Source organism: Nyctereutes procyonoides, unplaced genomic scaffold, assembly GCF_905146905.1.
Source record: "Nyctereutes procyonoides isolate TBG_1078 unplaced genomic scaffold, NYPRO_anot_genome, whole genome shotgun sequence".
NCBI classification, from domain to species: domain Eukaryota; kingdom Metazoa; phylum Chordata; class Mammalia; order Carnivora; family Canidae; genus Nyctereutes; species Nyctereutes procyonoides.
This window is the reverse complement of record NW_026575051.1, coordinates 51,878,258-51,897,838: the sequence shown is the minus strand read 5'-3', so window position 1 is coordinate 51,897,838 and position 19,581 is coordinate 51,878,258.

The window sequence follows — 19,581 nt, the reverse complement described above, 5'->3', positions numbered from 1 at the left end:
TTGTGAGTTTTACTAACAAAAGAAAAAAGAAACCAGATTTTAGTATATTGTTACAAAAGGGAGAAACAAAGAAGACATCTGTATAAAAATATTACCTCATTAAACACTGTTATTTACGTAGTTATATGAATACAGTTACACAAAACAGGCAAAACCTTGTAGTTTTTGCATGGTGTTATTTGAAAAGAAAAAGTGTAGCTTAAATGTTTTAATCATCTCACATAAGAAATCATAGTTGAATCTTTTCTTGCAGATTTTTTTATTTTTTAAGTAGAACACATTTATAGAAATAGAATGCTTGTTTTTATAATGCACATTCTGTATAAAATTTAGCTTAATCACATCAGCATTTGGAGAAAAATCATTTGGTTAACCGCAGAAAGATGTTCTGACAATCACTTTGACCATCTGTGAGTCTCACTTAATATAGTCAACTTTTATACTTTATATAATGTGCATAATTTATCTAGTTAACAATCAGTTTTGATGAGTGTAATGAAAACTGTTGTGTCGTGAGTGAGACAGACTACAACAGTTCAGAAAAAAAAGAAAAAAGAAAAGAAAGGAAAAGAACGAAAAGAAAAAAAGAAAAGAAAAGAAAGAAAAGAAGGAAAGAAAAGAAAGAAAAGAAAAGAAAAAAAGAAAAGAAAAGAAAAGAAAAGAAAAAAGAAAAGCAGTAAGGTGCCTCAGTAATTTGGTTGCCCCATGATATAAAAACTGGAGCTTTAGTTATGAACCTTTAATCCAGAGCTGAGTAATGCCGATTATTTTTAGGTAAGATCCTTCGAGTAAGTTAATCACGGATGTATTAGAGCCAGAAATACTCTTAAAGATTATGCAGATTGGGCCCTTGGTTTCCCAGGTAAACTCAGACTTAGGGCACTTGAGAGTGCACTTGAAACACAGAGACAGGTAAGCCAGGTTCATGAGAGCCCCTGTCCCCTGTGTCTGGGAGTGCTCTCTCATGCTTTCTGTGTTAAAACTTTGCCTTTTTCATTATCAATGCATACAGCTGCATTTTGAGACTTTAAGATATTAATCATTAAAAAATGTTGAAAAACAGAGACGCCTCGGTGGCTCAGTGGGTGAGCGTCTGCCTTTGGCTCAGGGCGTGATCCTGGGGCCTTGGGGTGGAGTCCCACATTGAGCTTCCTGCAGGGAGCGTGCTTCTCCTTGTGCCTGTGTATCTCTGCCTCTCTCTGTGTGTCTCTCATGAAAATAAAATCTTTAAAAAAACCTGAAAAAAAAAAGTTGAAAAACAAAACTGGAAAGACAGAAAATAAGCCCCAATTCTTGTATAGGTTTTCTATTTTAAACCAAGCAAACATTCCTTTCAAACTAACAATTATTCTACTTATTTGATTCTTTTGTTGCTTATGTTGGTATGCCTCCAGGTACCTGTGACTGCTTGACAGTAGGCACCGCACAAGAAAAGCGTTCTATTCTGCTACCTCTTCTCTACAGGAAAAATTGTTTATTAAAGCCCTGTTTGTAGGGTGGGGTGACTTGCCTTTTATAAGAATTTTTGACTTCCAGAGGAGAATGAACTGGGGTGAAAAAGGAGGGAAAATGTCTCTAAGCAGCCGTGGATTCACTAATTATCAATTTTTTAAAGGTATATTTCAAATATAGTCATAAAAATCTGTTTTTTGTGGTTAGCCACATTTTGCCTTCTTGTACTGATACAAAGAATCGATTTTACCTGTGCGGTAGCTTCCGGGGCTTCCAGCCACTGTAATTAAAGCTGTACTGGTATAAAAGAATTTGATGTGATATTTGTTTTAATAATCTCATCAACTAATACTCAGCTATATAACCCAATAAAAATGGAAGGAGAATTATAATTCTTCAAATATAAGAGAAATGGTATCTTCATTGTATATAATTTTCCTATAAAGACAATGATCCTTATTAGGAGAGATATTCTATTCTGGTATAGCAAAACTGAATTTCTGACACTGATGCAGTTTGGCCAAAATTTTAATTATATAAGTCACTGGAGATAATTCCTGTTTTTTTCAGGATTAAGAATTGTCATAACCTGTCCACCATTTCTTTCTTGGATAACAGGTTATATTATGTATTAGGAAAGAACTCCAAGTCCAGTAAAATCAGGACACCTTTCTGCAATCCTTCCTATAGGGCTTTAGATCCTAATAATTCTCCACTGAGATGCAAAACATTTTAGTATTAAAACGAAAACAAAAACAAAACAAAACAAAACATTTTAGTATTAACTATACCTGTACATCAAAATTGCTACCCTAGAAATCTTAAAAATGTAGAAATGGTTTTAAAAATCATCCTAAAAGATAAACCAGGTCGGATAATTATCATTGCTTAAACACAATTGCCAAAGTACTACTAGAGCAGTGATTTGCTAGTAAGAAATGTCTTATAGAATTAGGAACTTGCTTTTTTCTCACTGTTGCAAATATTTGATTTTCAAGATTGTGTTTTTAGTGATGTAGAATGTCTACCTCTCTCTTATTCCCAGATTTAACGGTCTTATGTTATCATTATCACTTTCCCTTCAAAATTTTGCAGAACGGTTACATTTTAAACTGTTCAGATTAAAAACACACCTTAATCACATTTATTCAACTTCAGACAATTTATTTGGTTACCTATTTAGTGCTGCTTGTGTTGCATGATGATTAAAACTTTGACAGACAGGAATCATATTATATATATATTATAATTCTGTATATTATAATTATATATCATATTATAAAGATATATATCCATCCACATAATATTTTTCATATTATATATATATACCTTATATATATTATATTTCATCTACTACATATATTTGAATTGAATTATCTATCATTCAACTATAAAACTCTGTAATTGCATACATTCATATACATACAATTTCATGTTTTTATATATATAAATGAAACAATTCATATATAGATATATTAGATATATTAGCATGAAAATAATACTAATTTTTCTTCAGATATTTAGTTACTTAGGTGAAAATTTATCTTTTAGACTCTATTATATAGTTATCTTTTGGTCAGCATTTTACTTAAAAAGTCTAGTATAGATAGACCCAACAGAGATATAAACGTGATTTGGAAATATGTCAACTAATTTTAGGCTTTTTTTTTATCTATGTTAATTATACCCTTGATGCTAAATGAGATTTATTTCCGTTGTTAGTGAACAATAAAGGAAATAATTTGATGGTTCCGTAAATCAAAATATCCCTTTTATTAAAATTTCTAAATCTGAACTAAAATAAGTTTTTGCACTTAAAGTATCCTAGTTGCATTTTTTTAATATAGAAAACTGAACATGTTTTCATCTGGTCATGGCATTAATACCGGGTCACCCCTTAGATAAACAATAGTAGTTAATACCGGGTCACCCCTTAGATAAACAATAGTAGTGCAGGGGAGGAAAAAACTTTTCCTCTACTTTCTTAAGTTTCTTTTCTGGAGACTACAATTTAAACTGGAAAAAGGCAGATTAGCAGAAGAAAAGGCCTATACATCTTACAACCATTTTTACCTTCACAAGGACTTTAAAACAAAGAAGTGAAAACACGGGGAAGCAGTTAGATTTGGGGGGTTTTATACCATTTTGAAAAAAGGCAGTTATTGTGGAGAAGGGACTAGACAAAGGAAAAGAGAGTTCGGGGTCCTTGAGTTAATAAATTATGGAGGGTTAGTAGCACAGACATGGTAGATAGGATTATTTAGTAAGGTCTGTCATGCAGACTCAAGTTGTTTCTAGAAATAAAGGCCCTCTCTAAAGCTATTCTGTTCTTCCTGGTACCAAGGGGGTGGGGGGGACGACTTTACAAATAGAAATTTACATCACCTTTACAAAGGGAAGTGTATGCCCTGTTTTTAGTCAGAAAGGGGAAGAGCAGTCAGCTCCTCCTGTGTCTGCTGTTCCTCAGCTGCCTTCAGCTCAAAATAATCCTTATGTCAAAGTGGAATATTTTGGGATGGCATATTCTGAATCCCTTCAACAGTACTCTGTCTTTCTGCCTCCTGCCCCAGTGGTGTATGTGAACAGGCAAAATGGGATGGAGGGAAAAAGAAAGGCATTCACAAAACAAATTCTTGGTTACCCTAATAAAACAGCTAAAAAGAAAACGTCTCTTGTTTTTGAGATTTACTATTTATGGCCAATTTTACTGAGCTGTCTGTTTATTCATTAAACATGGCCTGCTTGAATTCTGTTTTCTTTCTTTTCCAGAGGGAGATTTATTATCACACGTAAACACATGTGTTGAACCATCTCCATTTCGTAAATTTATGTAAGTAGTATGATTATCTTTCTTGATTGATGAATAGAAATAAAAAGCACATAAACGTTCTCTGTGCCCATCCTAATCAAAGTCATCTGTAAATCGATTCTGTATCAGAGAGCTGATACACAATTCTGTGGAACTTCATTTATTGACATACATTTAAAGCTAAAATTAGTCTGGGTGGATTTCTTTAAAAGAAAAAGTCATGCTAATTGCTCTTCATCTGTAAATGTTTGCCTGTCTTTATCTTGTGTCTGTACTGAGTGCATTAAATCAGTTTGCAAATGTTCTTATGTGTAAAATGTTGATTCTGTATATTCAAATTATTTAATAGGTAAAAGTACCATTTTTGGAACTTGAAAGAATTCACATTCTTTCTCTTCTCTCTCTCCTCTCTCTCTTTTTTTTTCTCAAGCAAAGAGGAAGAAAATGAGTGCCCTTAGAGAGAGCTGCTGTCAATGCTGGTTTTTGGAAAGTTCATGTCACACAGTATGACTTTCCTAATAGCTGCTTTCAAGAGTTATGATTGATTAGGGCTTACTAAAAATTCCAGTGTCAGTTGCAGCCTTAAAGGCAACAATTCCCCTGTATTTGTAAGAAAAACAGTCTAACTCTTTAGATCTTGATTTTTTTTCCCTCTCATCTTGAGGAGAGAGGTAATACTTAACTGTCTCCAGTGAAAGCATTGCATGAACTAGATATAATTTTTAACCTTAAATGTATTCTTATTTTTCCCCCACAAACACATAACTTTATTTTATCTTTTTCATTAAAAAAGAAATTATTTAGAATTTAAAGTATCACTCTGAACTTAGGTTCAAGTTTTTTTGTTTGTTTGTTTGTTTTTTTATATCTATATGTGAAGGCTTTCTTTTGGTGGGGGGGGGGGAGGGTTTTTGGATTGTTTTTTGGATTGTTTTTTTGGGGGGGGGGATTTTTTTCCCTAGATCTAATACTTAATTTTCCTGAAGATAAATGTGATAAGTCCAAATAGATTTTTCTTATAAAAGATAACATTTACTAATGACATAACAAGTTATTTAGCAAAGTACTATGGACTGGCAAATTAATGACTGTCATGGTATATTAATGAATTTGATCATTAATGACATAAACAATAAAAAGTGAAGACAAAAGTTGTTACTATGATTAAGTAGAAAATTGCCAGTGTAAATCTGTCAAACTTAATTATTGAGTTTCAATTTTTTCCAATTTGAAAAAAAAAAGTGACAAAACAAGGAAGTGTTGGGGTCAAATATTCAATATAGCTATTTTAATAGGAGGGAGAAAGGTGAGACCAATCAAGCAAACATTGCCATAAAACAAGAATAATGCTCTGCTATTGAAAAACTTACTTGATATTTAGAGTGAATAGGAATGGATAAACAAAATATTTAACTTTTCAATGGTCTCATTAATAGTTGATTCTAATGATGATATCTTGAGGGATTAGGCTACAAATATATTTAGCAGAAAATAGAATTTACTGGATGGCACTGAACTATATATACACTTGATAAATTACTTTTTAAAGGTCATTTTGTGAGTTGAGGAAAGCAGACTCTGAAGAATTTGGCTAAGGTAAAGTCTTCTTCAGATTACCCAGGAATTAAGTCTCAGGAGGAAAAAAAGTTTTATAAAACCAAATATTAAGCCTCTTCTTCAACAATTATAAATTCAGTATGTACTTTATAGATTTTCACTGAAATAGAAACTTCATACTTAGCAGTGTGGTCTTTTTGGTGTTCAGGATGTTTTTTATGTTATTATTTTTTAAGATTTTATTTATTTACATTCAAGAGCATGGACTGTGGGGAGGGGCAGAAGCATAAGGAGAGAGAATCTCCAGCAAACTTCCCACTGAATGCAGAGCTCTACTGGGGGCTGGATCCCATGATCCTGGTATCATGACCTGAGCAGAAGCTAAGAGCCGGCCACTTAACTGAGGTGAACCACCAGGCATCAGGTGCCCCCAGGACATTTTTAAAAAGATGTCCTTTGTGTTCTTTTAATGGGGGGGGGAGTTTTCTGAATACTAACAAAAATTTAATCTATCATAGCATCCAATGAATTGAAATGGAGTTCTTGGCTAATCTTCATATATCAGAATTCAAAGCCCATTTAGATTTCTTAAAAATATTTATTTATTTATTTTATGGGAGGAGAAGGAGAAGGTGAGGGAGATGGAGAGAAGCAGACTCCCCACTGGGCACAGAGCCCTGAGATCATGACCTGAGTTGAAATCAAGAGTCAGATGCTTTACCAACTGAGCCACTTGGGTGCCCCAAGCCCATTAGTTTTTTTAAAAAAATTTTGTATACTGATAATATAGATTGATCCTGCATGTGAATAGAACCATAAATGAGTCCCTATTTTGAGGCATATCTAGAATGTTCTTTGTAATCAGCAAATATTTACTAATACTCTATTTACCTTGTGTGGAACTTAACTGTCACAGTTTTGCCCTGATAAGACATTGCATGTATTATGAAAGAATTAGATACAGGAGATAAAACAATCTATCTAAAATATATATTCAAGAAAAGATACCTTTTCTTTAAAGATCTCTTATGTATTTCTGATTTAAGAGAATAGTTATATAACTTTGGAATATATATTATACAAGGGCATTTAAAAATTACTAACTGTAGAAATGTTTTTAGTGAAATTTATTGAATTTGGTTCCAAGTTATGTAGATATAGTGAGATAGACACACAAGAACATAAATATAGGGACACCTGGGTGGCTCAGCAGTTGAGTGTCTGCCTTCAGCTGGAGGCGAGACCCTGGGGTCCAGGATCAAGTCCTGTGTCAGGCTCCCTGCATGGTGCCTGCTTCTCCCTCTGCTTGTGTCTCTGCCTCTCTCTCTCTCTCTCTCTCTCTCTCTTTCTCTGTCTATTATGAATAAATGAATACAATCTTTTTTAAAACATAAATATAAAAATCTTATATTTTGGTTCTAGTTATACTTTTAGATAACATCCAATTCTAAAGATATTTAATTTTCATATTATTTTACTTATGTTTATATCACTTGAACATAATACCCCTGTTATGTTAAAATAAATACAATATTATATTGTACAATATACAATATAATATTTGTTAAAATAGATAAAATAAATAGATTCATGTGGTTTTTTCAGTTGGCAGGGAGAATATAGTATTTGAACCAGCAAAATAAAAAAATTTGTTTTAAATTGTTTACATGGCATTGAATAAAAGATCTAATTAATGCATACAATAATATAACTTGAGAATTCTTTTTGTGTGTCTTTTAAACACATAGCAAGTTAATGAAGACTTTCAGAAGACTAAACAAAGTTATCCTCAAGTATAAATTGGTTTGAAGATTCACAGTATATTATAACAGGTAAATCCCTTAAAGATGAGTGAATTTATTCCATGTACTATGGAGTAAATTGTTATATAAATTCTGTGATCAAGTGACCATTCTTTCTGCTTAAACACTTATCTCTGCTTCACAGGACAGAGTACTATTTTTGAATAGCTCAATAAATGTTAGGAAAACATTTCTTTTTTTTTTTCTTAATGTTTACTTAATACTTTCTACTCATTGGTTTTGTTTCTACCCTCTGGAAATTTCCCAGTTATGTGTAAGCCCTTTTTCTGTTCTATAGTTTCTCATATATTTTAAGACTACTTTGTATTTTCTAAAAAAAATAAAAATAAAAATTCCAGCATTAACATATTTAGCTCTTTTCTTTCTTTTCTTTTCTTTTCTTTTCTTTTCTTTTCTTTTCTTTTCCTTTCTCTTCCTTCCTTCCTTCCTTCCTTCCTTCCTTCCTTCCTTCCTTTCAAGAGCACCCAAGTATGCATTGCCAGAAGGGGAAGAAGGGAAGAGAGAGAACCCTAAACAGGCTCCACACCCAGCATGGGGCCAACACAAGGCCCTACATGGGGCCCATGATGGAGTTCTATCCCCAACTCTGAGATCATGACGCCAGCTGAAACCAAGAGTCAGAAACATAACAAGCTGAGCCACCAGGCCACCCCTGCACCTTAGCTCTTTTAATTACTATGTACATATTTAGAAAGAACCAAGAAAAAGTTGTACCTAGAGAAAGAAGGCTCACATACATAGGAAAGACCTGAAATATCTCAAGGCTATTTGATTGCATTTTAAGGCTCATAAGTAAATGTTTCAAAGTGCAAAACCAACGTGTTTCTACTTGTATAGTGAAACAAACATGATCTCTTTAAATGGCCATTATAATAGTATTCACCTCCTAAATGCTCAATATCTCAATATCAATAAAAATCATCTATTATTCCAGATATTTGCCTATTTGACCTGTCATTCAGCATCCCTTTCTGAGATTTTTATTCCCCTTATCCATATTCAACATCATGAAGACTGAAACACTAGTCACTGGCAGATTCCTCCTGAACCCTCCCATTCTCAGTCCTATTCGTACTCTTGAGAGATACGGTGCTTGGATTTAATTAAGACTTCATCAAGCCTGTTAATTCCTCCTCCTATTTTGTGTCATCTATAAATTTAGTAATCATACTTCATGTGTCTTTAGCTAAGTCATTAATATGAAAAATGATGATATATAAAGTGAGGTGTTCTCATCCCAGGGATATCATAAGTTGATCTGAACCATTGGGAAGGAGAAGATACAATTAGATGACTTTTACTTATACATATTTCACCTATACAGTAACATAATACCAATATTATTAATATTTCTAATATTATTTGAGTCATCATCAAACTAGGTTTTAGTGTCAGAAAGAATGAGTGCTGTTTAGTAGAAGTTTTAATGCATACAACCTAAAGAGTTTGTTCATCTTGGTATATCGCTATATATTGTAGTTTGTGTGTTGTAAGTGAATTTCCTGGTTATTTAAATGCACAAGTAGCTTAAAAGCTTTCTTCTAAGGAAGTGCAAATAAAATAACATTATTTTGCAAATGTAAGCAAAGGAGAAGAAAATAGTAGAGCTGATACTGTCCGTCTAGCATAACCTCATAATCAGGCATGTTACATGTACCGTGAGAATCTAAACAGATTTGGCAAGAAAGGTAAACACAGCTATAAATGTATATTGTGCCTTGGGATTTAGCTTAATAATTAAGTGAAAGCATCACAGATGGTAGGACATTTAAAAGGGAAGAATTCCAAATGTTATTCATAATATATTTTTTATTTGGAGCAATTTTTGGATGTTCATAAGTCAGATGTTATTTTGCTTAATCTTTATCTTATTCTTGTCAATTTCACCTTCTGTGTAGGTTTATAATCAACATAATTTTAGCACAGAAATATGTAAATAATTTATATGTGAGTAGATATAGAGTGGATACTCACAATTGTTTTCTATGTTCCTTTTTATGTTCAAACCAAAAATATTTGATGATTGCCACTTTAGGAAACTTTTCTGAACTGAACGATCAAAGTTCTGTAGAAAACATTGTTCAGCCAGGTATGAATTTTCCCAGCAGTCCATACTTATTTTCTCTGACAACAATGATATATGAGAGATTTGCCAAATATTCAGCTGAAACCCAACAAGGTGGAATTTCCTGATCTGCTAGTTTGTTATCTGAGTTGAAAAGAAAATATACTAATTTAGAACTGTCATGGTTCTTATAGATCACTCTTCTTAAATATTTACAAATCATCTGATTTAGCTATCAAGGCTAGGATTTTTCTAGGACATAGTATCAAACTCATTTTTATTTATTTTTTTATGTTTTTGGCTTAAACAACAGAAATTTATTTTCTCAGAGTTTTTGGAGGCTGGAAATCCAAGATCAAGGTGTCCACAGCATTGATGTCTGATGAGAGCTTGCCTTTCAAGTTGTAGGCAGCCACAATTTGGCTGTGTGCTCGAAGGATCTCACTGAGGGCTGCTAGGGGAGGGGCATCAAACTGCCTTTTAATAGTTGGGAAATTTGTATTCATCTAGAATTATTAGATGTGTTTTAAGTCTTCTTCCTCATCTGTTTTATGCTTGAGTTTATTTACCCTTTCAATGTTCATTCTATCGTTCAATGAAGAGATAATCTAAGTAACATAAAATGTTGAGCAGTTTTGCTTTATATGTTTTTATTATATTTAACAATGAGCCTTCCCTTTATTGCCCTGGCTACAAACTCCTTTAAATACGAGTTTAAAAAATAGACACTATTAAAAGCTGAAAAATAAGTTGAGAAGATATATGCAATAAATAAAACAATAGCTAATATCCTCCAAATACTGACAATGTGCTTTAAAAATATAAATATAAAGTTCTAATAAACATATGAGCAAAAAACATAAATTGTAATTTTCTAACAAAGGTCTATAAATATTCAGCATCTTCAAGAGCTACATACATACAAATTAAAACAGTGACAGGTTAGGGATGCCTGCATGGCTCAGTGGTTTAGCCCCTGCCTTCCACCCATGGTGTAATCCTGGAGCCCACGGATTGAGTTCCGTGTCGGGCTCCCTTCATGGAGCTTGCTTCTTCCTCTGCCCATGTCTCTGCCTCTCTCTCTCTCTCTCTGTGACTATCATAAATAAATAAAAATTTTAAAAAAAAGATTAAAAAAAAGTTTAAAAATAAAAAAATAAAAATAAAAATGTTGAAAATATATATGATTTATAAAAGATAGTTTTTAAAATGTCATTGAAAAAATGTTCAAAATTCCACGTTAAATATAAGTTCAATACTAGTTGTTCTACAAAGTTCTTAAGATGGCTTTCAAATGTACATAAATAAAAAATAGTATAAATATGAAGGGAGCAAAAGAAGTCTAACTGACACCGGAACATACAATGTAGACAGATTAGGTTTAAAAAACTAATAATACTATGATACCTATACTTGTCCTCTCTTCCACATTCAGGCTTCATGTGAAACTGTCTGATTGACAGAACCTAAATCACATCCTGAGATTTAGCTACAAGGGCATCCAGGAAATGTAGATTTTTAGTTTCCCAGCTTCTGCAGTGCAGGAAGCCATACAATAAGGAGGTTGGAACGGATATTGAGTTAGTCTATCTGTCATATCTGCTACAATGCAATAAGCAAGCATATTTTTAAGCTGAGGGAAGGGAAAAAAAAAGTTTTAGAATAGAAATGCTTGCTGTTTCCTTAGCATTAAGACAGGCCTCGGCTCATTCAGAGCTTGAATCTCCTTTATAATCTCTTTTCAATTGGATGCCACACTTTTGTATTTGGCAACTTCTTCTTCCATGTTCGTATTTTTTAGCGAGGCAAAATTTCAATCAGTTCCCCTTATGCTTCATTGAAATTTTAGACTGCTTCTTGATGTGTTCCTCATGGGAATCATAGTAATTGCACCACTGAAATATTGTGATACTTATGTAGTAGAGGCAAAGCTATAAATGTACAGTGGAGAAAAGTCCTTGATGTATGGATCTGCTCAATTTCCCTACTTCTATGCCATGTGCTTGCCCCATCAAATTCCTGGGCTTGAATTTTTAAAGAATCAAGATAATGAGTGAGACAAGTGAAACTAAAAAGAAGCCCAAGGAAGCCAGGTTTACTGACATAGTGCAGAGTTTAGAGATGAGCTCTGGAGGCGAGAGAATATTTGGTAGGTTTTCGTGATGGGAGGGACAAAATAGGTAGAATTAGTGATCACAAATTGAGTCTTCTGTGTCCTCTGAGAGAAGAAAACAAAGATGGAAATTACTTTTATTATTCATTCACACTCTGTGATTCTTTGAATTTATTAATTCCATAGTGAGGCTGGTCCAAAAAGGCTGTAGGTTCCTGTGTAAATTACATGTAAAATTTAAACAAATTGGACCAGTCATAGAAGAAAAGATTTTTCATCAGGCCTGCATTGGGGTTTTTCCACTCAATTCAACCAGATTCTGATAGAATATTAAAAAAGAATATTTTAAATTGAAAACTGTGAATTTATTAGAGATACAGATTAAATGCTGTCTGTTATCAGTGGTGAAATAAAGCCCTCAGCACATTCAATCACCTGGAAGCCTTGTAAGTGTGCATGGACCGTGCTATAGACTTGTAAGGACATTGACAGATGAATCTAGAGAGGAAGGTCTGACCATGTTAGGAAGATTTCATTTCATTCAGAAAGCTCTGGGGTTTTAAGTAGGTCACTGGCAGGATTATATCTGCATTTCAAAAAATCACTGGCTATAGTGCATTCAATGGATTAGTAGAAGGGGGCAAGATCAGAAAAAGAGAAATCACTCCAAGAATCCAGAATCCAGAAGAGAAATGATGGTATGATGGTTTTATTTGGTTAGAGATAGTGAGGGTAAAGGTAAATGTGCAGAATCTCTTTTGGGGGAATTGTTTGTTTTCTAAGATTTGGTAATTGCTTGGGGGTAGAGAGTGAGGGAGAGGGTGGGGATGAGGATAACCTCTGTATTTCTGGGTCAGGCAACAGAGAAGACAGTAACTCCGTTTATTGAGATAAGTAATTATGAGAGGAAGCAATTTTGGGGGGGGTAGATTCTATATTCATCTAAGGGATATGGTGAGTTTGAGGTGCTTGTCCAATTGAATATTCAAGTCTACAGTTGGGTTTTATACATGAGGATACCATTTTCTTTCTGTTATGATTCTACTGTTCTCCCCTCTGACTGCATCTAACTATATATATATATATATTTTTTTTCTAAATTTCCACCAGTTTCTGCTGCTAGCTGATGTCATGCCTGAATAATGAGACAGTTTTTTATTGGTCACCGAGTTGATCCTCAGTTAATTGTTCTCCAACAAAATTTCCATGAAATCTTATAAGGTTGTTTTCCTTTCCTAAGCAAAAATTGACTTGAAGAATAGTAGGTGAATTGCGCATTAAGAATCACTTTTCTCTCCTTGTCCTATTCCTTTTCCTCTGACTCTTTTTTTTTTTTAAGATTTATTTATTTATGATAGACCTAGAGAGAGAGAGGCAGAGACACAGGAGGAGGGAGAAGCAGGCTCCATGCTGGGATCCCGACCTGGGACTTGATCCTGAGACTCCAGGATAGTGCCCTGGGCCAAAGGCAAGCACTAAACCACTGAGCCACCCAGGGATCCCCCTCCTCTGACTCTTGATGGTCCTCTGTGTTTTCATATCTGCTACCAAAAGCTGCTACACAAAATCACCTTCTGAATCTTGATGGAATATCCCCATTAGAAAGGGAAGAACATTTCAGTGATCATGTATTGATGACCACAAAACATGGCTTTCCATTTTGCGTTGGGTTTTTATGTTCTTTTGTTTCTTGGAATAACTATTAAGAATTTTGAGGTCTACATGATCATGAAGTACAGAACTTTATGTGTGAATTGAGAATATATTTTTTAAAGATTTTATTTATTTATTCATGAGAGGCACAGAAGGAGAGAGAGGCAGAGACACAGGCAGAGGGAGAAGCAGGCTCCATGCAAGGAACCCGACGTGGGACTTGATCCCGGGTCTCCAGGATCCTGCCCTGGGCCAAAGGAAGGTGCTAAACCGTTAAGCCACTGGGGCTTCCCGAGAATATGGTTTTAACGAGAGTGTAATGCAGTATTGTAAACACACATAAACCTAAGAAACCCTTTTTATAATGTAACAACTGAAACTTGAATTAAAGTAATAACCAAAAGTGTGAACAACTGCATAGAATTAATGAGACTATCTTGATGATCAACTTTCATATTAGCCATATTTTGCTTGAGAGTGAAGAAAACTGAGATTCTCAACAGGACAACCTTATTTATTTACCTAAATGACTACTGATCCATAGCTGTACACTATTTAGTTGACACTTCGAATATCTCAACAGTATAATTATTTCTTTGTTTAACAAATATTAATTAAGAAGACAGTGATCATGATGAATTCATCAGCCAACTACATGTTTCCTGCCATAATGTATTTTAATCCTCTCTTAAATCATCTTACTCGATACAAATTGTGTGATGGAGCTCACTGTGATATAGATGATTAGTAATGTCATAGCTGCTCTCACTTTGTCTTTATTCCAGAATAGAAAATATATTTTACCATGCAAACACGTAACTAAGAGCAAAGGGCTTTTCCTTAAGCTTAACTTTGGAGTTGATTTGGCCTATTACATGCCTTATTGCATTTCGTTCAGAATGTTGTATAACTCAGTTTGCTATTATTGCTTCTGTTCTGCTGAGAATATTCAGACAGTCTAATTTATCCTTTGGTGCCAGCGACAGCATGAATAATATGCTGTCTAGAATACAACAGGAAGGGAATCATCTTCATCACTTTCCTGGAATCTTTCCTTAAGCTGGATACATGTGTTTTTTTAGTCTGCCTCCGGAGCATACTATGCAGTGTTGTCCTCATGGACTAGCCTTAGTTAGAAGGAGGCTCTAGGTTCCCCTGCTGGGCCACTGTCTTCCTGCTACTCCGCCTTCTCTCTCTCTCCTCTCTCTTCCCCTGCTGGGACTTGACATGCACCAGAGGCAAACTAAATAACAACAATGGTCAAAGTTTGGTAGAAGAAACAAAATTATGTAAAATATAATAGTATAAATATAGAATGTAAGAACTGTGCTCTTCCTTATGGTCAACTTATTATTTTCTACTTGTTTCTAGCTCATGAAGAAGTGATATGATGGGAAGAGAGCTATTTTCTGCTTGCTCCCACTCCCCCAACATTAGGAGCATAAAGCAATGTAAAGGTCGGAGATGGTATATAACACTTTTGCTCTAGATTTAAAGGGGCAAGGTCTCCTTTTTGATCTCTTTCTTCTTATTGGAATGATAGAAACAGAGGAGCAAGTAAGAAGAGATGGGATTCTTCCTTAGACCCCCTTTGACTCTAAGTCCTGGAAGAAGTAAAGAGGAGGAGCCTCACCACTCATGTGGTCTAGGTTACTAGGGCACCAAGACAGATCTAGCTGGTAAATCAGAGTGTTTACCAATCTTGGAACAATAGGAAAATGGAGACTGACATTTTTTTGTTATTGTATTCCTACTGCTAAGCATATAGAGAACATAAGGGATTTAGTAAATATTCATTTAATCATATTATCTGTTTATGGGTTCAGTGATTAAATGGTTAACTCATTGTCTGGTATATTCTGAATTTATATCATGGAACCCGGTTGGGAAGGAGGCTATTAAGTGAATGAATGTAAGTCATAGGAAGATTGGTATTTCCAGCTCCATCTGACACAACTAAAGCACCCTGAATAAAAATGTTAAACTAGTCATAGATGATAGAATAATGTCTCTGGAACATGTTGATATTTCTCCAACCAAAAATGAACAGTTCTCATGATAAAATTATGTTTGCTTGCTCTGGTTGGTAATGATAAAAGCAGACCCTTCTTTGTAGAAATAAAGTTGGGCTGTGGCCTTTGGCCAAACCATCACAGGTATGTAAACCAATAAGGTTATCACCTCAATGGTGTGAAAAGGTTATAACAAATATGGCTATCCCAAAATATTTTTCCTGACAATTCTCAGCACACCTGAAATTCCGTAACTGTAGATGTTTCGCTTCAGGTAGTGAATGTTTTTGGCTTTCATCAAATGTCTTCTTTTATAATGCCCAGACTTCAAAATGTCATTGGACAAACCCCTATTTAGAGGATGGCTTCATGGGAGTGGTTGACACATGAGAACATATCTAATTCTTTGATACCATCTGTTTCCATTTGTGCAGTAGCTATAAGATGGCCAGTGAGGTACTGCCAATTCCATCCATGATTTTAGGCAGGTTTTATGTTATGTTTAGAATTTTTTTTTTAATATTTAGAGTATTTCAGATAATTGTGCAAACCAATTCTTTTTTTAACCTTTATCTAATAGAGCATGATTAAACTGAATGTTTAGAGAAAGAAGAATCCATTTGTGGTCATAGCATTATAGAATTTAAGAAGCAGACACTGGGACATTGGTTGGCTAAGTTGATTAAGTGTATGACTCTTGATTTTGGCTCAGGTTAAGATCTTGGGCTCACGATCTCAGGCTCATGAGATAAAGCTCTGTGTCAGACTCTGTACTCAATGGGAAGTCTGCTTGAGATTCTCCCTCCCTCTCACTCTCCCTGACTCCTGCACTCAATCTCTCTCTCTTTCTCTCAAATAAATAAATCTTTAAAAAAAGCAGAAGAAGAAGTAGAAGTTAACATGAAGATTATCATGAATCATTGCTTCTTGGTCTTTTGATAAATTCAGGTATAATATCTAGTCTAGGTGCCTTATTTTACAAATGGGCAAAGTATATAGAGATTGAGTCACGGCTCTAAGTCACAAGGTGAATTTAGAGCAAAGCCAGATCAAGAGCTGACAGCTGTGGAAGCTTTATTCTGATTTTCCCAGTTGTAGTCTCCCTCCCACGATTATCTCTCATTAAAGATTGATAACTGTTGTATCCTAGGATAACCAATCTGTTCTTATTCTATCCACTGCTACTAGAGTTGTTTACATTAGTAAGAGGCCTCAGAGACAACCCTCTGCTACACCAGCTATTTTTCCTGGCTGCTTCCTTTTCTGTTTGGAGGCCAAAAATTACAAAAGAAAGAATGAAGCATGCAGCTTCGGGGTGCAAAGGCTTCTCAGTTAATCAGAACACAAGGATTTAATTCATGACACAATGGAGAGAGAATGAAAGGAGAAGTAGGAGACTTGGATTCTAGTACTGACTTGCTCACAACTATAATATGTACCCCATAACTTGAATCACATCATTTCAGTTACTTGTACCCAATTTGGAAGATGCAAACTTGGGCTAAGCAATTTTTAGTTTCTCTTTTAACTCTAAAACGTCTTAGCTCTTACTAAATGTGACCATTGGCCCAGAGGCCAATATTGATGTTTTTGTCCTACCCAATTCAATATAATAGTAACTAAATTTAGAGACAGGGTGATGGTATCTGTCTGTCAGTATCCAAGTACATTTTATTCAATTGGAGTTAACTCAAAAAGAAACCATCATACGATGAATTGGAGAGTGTCTTTATTTCTCAATATCCTTTATATTCCTGATCAAGTAATTCTCAACCTGTTCTCCAAAAGACCCTGAGTTCAGGAAATCTTGATTTTGTCCTGAGGAAAGGAAGGAAGCATTTGGAATATTGGTTTTAAAAGTAAAAACATAAAATTTGCCTCAAATCTGTTTTATCCTTTAAAAATCATGTGACTGTTGCATTTGATTTCATAACATCTCTTTTTTAAAATAAAAAGTATTATTTTAAATAATTACCATGTAGTAAAATTCATGTTTCTGGAAATTGTACTGTATTTATCTTGTAGCAGTTAGCACCCACATTTACTTACACCTGGCTCATCACTGTACAATGAGGATGTTTATACCTCATTGTGAGAAGAGTGATATGGATTCTTCTCCCTCTCCTCTGGAACTCTATTCTCTGCAGGTCAGGCAGAGAATGAACCATATAAAGTTCATTTTATTCATTTATTTTAGCCTAAATCCCTTGCCTAAACTAAAATTTATAACTGGATTTTGCATAAAGTGATTGCTTTCATAAAATGGCTGATTTTTTGAACAATTTAATTGTGTTAAACATTAAATAATAAGTAACAAGAATATGTTAGGATAGTTTTTAAAGTTTGACCTAGAAGGATTGGTTGATAATGGCCTAAAAGAAAGGGCATATTAATATTAAAACAGTTGAGGTCACTAAATCCTTATAGAAATATTTCTAGAATGCTCAGACAGAGGATCACTGAACACATGGAGGAGGTATGTCACCCTCTGTTTCCTCACAATTCTGCTTGATGCCTGTCAAGGCCAAGAGCAAACCTTGCTTCTAGGTACTTTTGAAAACCAAACACATTACATACTTCATGCAGACGAGATGAATAGCTATTTTGAAAACCTCTTTAGAAAATTCAAGCACTCTAGTGTTGACCAAGGAACATTTAATATTTTACAGAGTGAGAAAAACATTGTTGTGGTTAAGAGCACAAGTTCTAAAGTTCAACTGACTCACTTCAGTTGCTGGTTCTGCCAATTATGGTTCTGTTACCTTTGGCAGTTTTCCTATTCTCCAGGGGCCTTAGTTCCTCATTTTAAAATGAGGACAGTAAAGGTACCTTTCTCATACAGAGCTGCAGGAGAGATTACATGAGATGCTCCATAGAAAGCATTTAGAACCATGCCTGGCACATAGTCACTAAGCACTAATTTAGGAGATTATACATCTCCTAAAAGACCCAGAGATAGAATATAAAAAGACATGCCCATTTGTTTGGAAAATTATTTCATGATTTTCATAAAATTAATGTATGCATTTTTATAATTTCCCATTTTACATTGGGGGAAAATATATTTGCTGTGAAAACAATCAGGTCATGATCTCTCAGGGTCCTGGAATTGAGCCCTACGTCCCTGCTTAGCAGGGTGCCTGCTTCTGCCCCTCTCCCACACCTGCTCATGCTCTATCTCCCTCACTTTCTCAAATAAAAAAATAAAATCTTTAAAAAAATGTTTAAAATTAAATGGTTGATGATGAAAATCTCATTGATGTATTCAGTACTTGAATTTCTGCTATGGAGAATGTAATGGATGCTATTAATTCTAATTCAAGACTTGCATTAATGTCTAATATCAATGCATCTAAGATCAATGCATCTTTGTCATAAAGCACCTTAGAAGAAAATATCAACAGCATTTCTCTCAAATTGGGTTCTTCTGTTTGCTTATTTGGTTTTTGTTTTTTGGTGGTGTTTGTTTTTTGTTTTTCGTTGGAGTTTTTTTAGTCCTCTTATCCTAGAGTCAAAATGTTTATCAAAACTGATTTTTTTTTTGGAATCGACTTCAGTCTTCCCTTTTCTGTTAGGGAACCAAGTTAAGAGATTTATGATTTTTAGAGTTGAACATTTGTTTTAAAAATAGAAAAAGATGAAAACGTCTTTGCTTTTTATATGATGGGGGTTCAGGCTCTAATCTTATCATCTTTCTGTATTTATCACTCATGAATTCAATCTGAAATAAATATACTGATTGCAGGAAATTGATTACAATTTGCCCAAGTTGATATGATTATTTTGATAATAGACTTATAGGCCTCATATGCTATTTTCCAAAGACTGAATCTTCTAAATCTTCATCAATTCCCTTCCTTTCTCTCTTTATATACTGTATATGAATACACATATATTAAGTACTAGAACCGCATAAAAATTTGCAACTTTATTTTTATTTTTTTCTTAATCATGCAAATAGTTTTCAAATTCCATTGTATATTTTTTTCTTTGAAAATGGAATTCTTTGCATAAACAGCTAAAATTGATTAAAACCTTTAAATATAACTTTTATATTATTATATTTTAATTTTAGTGCCTTGTCAATAAGAATGCGC